The sequence below is a fragment of the Lathyrus oleraceus genome, chromosome 4, assembly GCF_024323335.1.
Source record: "Lathyrus oleraceus cultivar Zhongwan6 chromosome 4, CAAS_Psat_ZW6_1.0, whole genome shotgun sequence".
NCBI lineage: Eukaryota > Viridiplantae > Streptophyta > Magnoliopsida > Fabales > Fabaceae > Lathyrus > Lathyrus oleraceus.
Window position 1 is genome coordinate 279372602 of NC_066582.1, and position 4346 is coordinate 279376947.

Below are 4346 nucleotides of genomic sequence, written 5' to 3' on the forward strand. Positions count from 1 at the left end.
CGATGTGTTCCCATTAAGAAGCAACAATGGTATGCTAGGATAGCACACACTGCCCTAAGGGCTTCTTCCAGAGAAGACTGGTACTTTGACAGTGGATGCTCAAGACATATGACTGGTATGGAAAATCTACTGGTAGATATTCAACCTCACACCACCAGCTATGTGACTTTTGGTGATGGTGCCAAAGGAAAAATAAGAGGTGTGGGCAAACTGGACTGTTCTGGAGTGCCAAAACTGAACAATGTGCTGTTAGTAAGAGGACTAACTGCAAACCTCATCAGCATAAGTCAGCTGTGTGATCAAGGTTTTCATGTTCAGTTTACTAAGGAGCTGTGCATTGTGACAAATGGTGACAATCAGGAAGTTATGAGAGGAACCAGGTCCAAAGACAACTGCTACCTGTGGGAACCTGATCTCTCTAACTTTTCCACAACATGCTCCTCAGCCAAGGAAGAACAGGAGGTGAAGTTGTGGCATAGAAGACTTGGACATCTCCACTTACGGGGAATGAAGAAGATCATATCCAAGGAAGCAGTCAGAGGAATGCCAAAGCTTCTGATTGATGAAGGAAGAGTCTGTGGAGAATTCCAAATGGGCAAGCAAACCAAGATGTCACACCCAAAGCTGGGACATTCCACAACCTCCAGAGTTCTGGAGCTGCTGCACATGGACCTAATGGGACCTATGCAGGTTGAAAGTCTTGGTGGGAAGAAGTATGCCTACGTGGTGGTTGATGACCATTCCAGATACACGTGGATAAGCTTCATCAGAGAGAAGTCAGATACATTTGATGTCTTCAAAGATCTGTGCATAAGACTTCAAAGGGAAAAGGACAGTTGTGTGGTCCGGATTAGAAGTGATCATGGTACTGAATTCAAAAATTCCAAGTTTGATGAGTTTTGCTCATCTGAAGGAATAAGCCATGAGTTCTCCTCCCCTATAACTCCTCAGCAGAATGGAATAGTTGAAAGAAAAAACAGAACTATTCAAGAATCTGCCAGAACAATGATTCATGCAAAGAAGCTTCCTATGCACTTTTGGGCTGAAGCAATGAATACCGCGTGCTATGTTCACAACAGAGTCACCTTGAGAAAAGGAACCTCCTCCACTCTGTATGAAATATGGAAGGGCAGAAAACCCACTGTGAAGTACTTTCATATTTTTGGAAGTAAATGCTACATTCTCACAGATCGTGAACAGAGAAGGAAGCTAGATCCCAAAAGTGATGAAGGCGTATTTCTGGGATACTCCACTAACAGCAGAGCCTATAGAGTGTTCAACCACAGGACCAATGTCCTGATGGAGTCCATAAATGTCATTGTGGATGATAAAGAGGAAGGAACCGATGTCATGGAGGATGTTGAAACATTCCTTGACAGTCCAACTGACAGTCCAGTCAAGCCTGAAGAAGTACAGGAACCTTCTCCTGAATGTGAAGTAGAAGCACCCACCAAAGTGCCATCTATCAGAATTCAGAAAGACCACCCTAAGGATCTTATCATAGGGGATCCCACCAGTGGTGTAACTACCAGGTCAAGAGGAATAAACTCAAATTCCTGCTTTGTTTCCAAGGTTGAACCAAAGAATGTGAAAGAAGCCCTGACTGATGAATACTGGATCATTGCCATGCAAGAGGAACTCGAGCAGTTCACAAGGCATGAAGTATGGGAGCTGGTTCCAAGACCTGAAGGGTCCAACATCATTGGTACCAAGTGGATCTACAAAAACAAATCTGATGAGAAAGGAGTAATTACTAGAAATAAAGCAAGACTAGTAGCTCAAGGATACACTCAAGTTGAAGGAGTAGACTTTGATGAGACATTTGCTCCTGTGGCTAGACTTGAGTCCATCAGATTGCTGTTGGGGGTAGCATGCATCCTGAAGTTTAAGCTGTTCCAAATGGATGTGAAGAGTGCATTCTTGAATGGCTACCCGAATGAAGAAGTCTATGTGGAACAACCCAAAGGGTTCTGTGATCCTAACCAACCTGAGCATGTATACAAGTTGAAGAAAGCCTTGTATGGGTTGAAGCAAGCACCCAGAGCTTGGTATGAAAGGTTAACCGAATTTCTGACCTCAAATGGATACAGAAAGGGTGGCATAGATAAAACCTTGTTTGTGAAGGATGAAGAAGGCAAAATCATGATAGCTCAAATCTATGTTGATGATATAGTCTTTGGTGGAATGTCAGAACAAATGGTTAAAAAATTTGTTCACCAGATGCAGTCTGAGTTTGAAATGAGTCTAGTGGGAGAACTGACCTATTTCCTTGGAATGCAAGTAAACCAAATGGAGGACTCTATGTTTCTCTCCCAAAGCAAGTATGCCAAGAACATAGTTAAGAAGTTTGGTATGGATCATGCCAGGCACAAGAGGACTCCTGCTCCTACTCATCTGAAGTTAACCAAAGATGATGGAGGGCCTAGTGTTGATCAATGCCTGTACAGAAGCATGATAGGTAGTCTGCTGTATCTAACTACAAGTAGACCTGACATTTCCTATGCAGTTGGAGTGTGTGCCAGATACCAAGCAGAGCCCAAGGTGAGCCACTTGAATCAAGTCAAAAGGATTCTCAAGTACATCAATGGGACGTGTGACTATGGGATGCTGTATTCACATGGGTCTAAGCCTGTCCTATCTGGGTACTGTGATGCTGATTGGGCTGGAAGTGCTGATGACAGAAAAAGCACATCAGGTGGATGTTTCTTCTTAGGAGAAAACCTCATATCGTGGTTCAGCAAGAAGCAGAACTGTGTCTCTCTGTCCACTGCAGAGGCTGAATACATAGCTGCTGGAAGCAGTTGCTCCCAACTGGTTTGGATGAAACAAATGCTCACTGACTACAATGTCACTCAAAATGTTATGACATTATTCTGTGATAATCTCAGTGCCATCAACATCTCCAAGAATCCCATCCAACATAGCAGGACCAAACATATTGACATTAGGCACCACTTCATCAGAGATCAGGTGGAAGACAAGGTGATCACTTTGGAACATGTAGCCACGGATCTTCAACTGGCTGACATATTTACAAAGGCTCTGGATGCTACTCAGTTTGAAAACTTAAGGAGCAAACTGGGAATATGTCTCTCTGAGACCTTATAGCAACCACTGATGTTTGGGATAAATTGTTTAATATCTCTGACTATTAAACAATTTGTACTAGGCTATGATTGGTCAACAGATCATAGTTATGCTGCTTGCAACAAGGGTGGATACAAGAGGGTAAGGAGACACCCTACAGAGAGAAGGCCACTGTACCTGCAGGAGTTCAAGGATGTTGTTCATGCAGGAGTGGTTCTGGATGTCAGAAACAAAATCATGGCATCTGATATGGTGGTACCTACTGTAAAGCAAAAGTGGGTGATCACTTGATCGAAGCTGTGAAGCAAGATCAAGTGGATGTTAACTTGGTTGAAACTGTGAAGTAAAACCAAGTCTGGAACTCTGTCATTGTGCTCTGACTATGTTGTTGGCTTTGGCAACATTTGTGACAAAAAGGGGGAGTAATAACCACCAATACCCCTGACAAACAGAGTGGGTCTCTACAACAGACTCTCATGACAGATCTGAAGATTCCCCCCCTGCAGCTGATGTTGAAGTTTAGGTGCAACTTCTAATATGTGTGTGCTGCTATGCGAAGTTTTTATTTAACTTCCATGTGTGTGAGTGTGCTGCCACTCTGAGTGTATTAGCTAGTAGTATTCCGCTGCCATGAACTCTGTTATGGGGATCAAAGTGTTTTAGCCAAAAATTTGCCAAAGGGGGAGTTTGTAGGTGTTTAATTGGCTGCATTATATGGTAAAACACTAATGTCTTGACTGATGTCATGACATGTATATGTGACTACATTGTAGTTACTGCAGGACTAGCTAACACAGGATTATTGAATGCTGTGACATTCATACCTGTCAACAGATACTAAGGAACAGAAGTTCTGTTAGAACTTAGTATTCATTTGCAGTCTGGTTATCAAGGAAGAACCATACCTGGCATAAGGCCTACTGACTGAATGTCAAACTGGATGTTGTGACATTCATCATTGACAGCAGCTACTGAAGATTAGGCAGAGTGGTGTTCTGCTATACTTCAGCATAAAACTTAGTTTGTTCTTCAAGAGAATAACAGAACTAACTTAAGGCCAAATGTATAAATGTTAAGTTGGACACTTTGACATTTATTAATGTAAGTTGTTACTGTAGTATGGTCATTTTGATCATGTACAGGTCAGCAAATTGTACAGTCTGTTTTCTGGAAAAACAGACTCAGCATATGGACCTTGATGTCAAGCTGAATGTCGTGACATTCGTGCCTGACAGCATATGCTAAATTGTAGGTTGTTC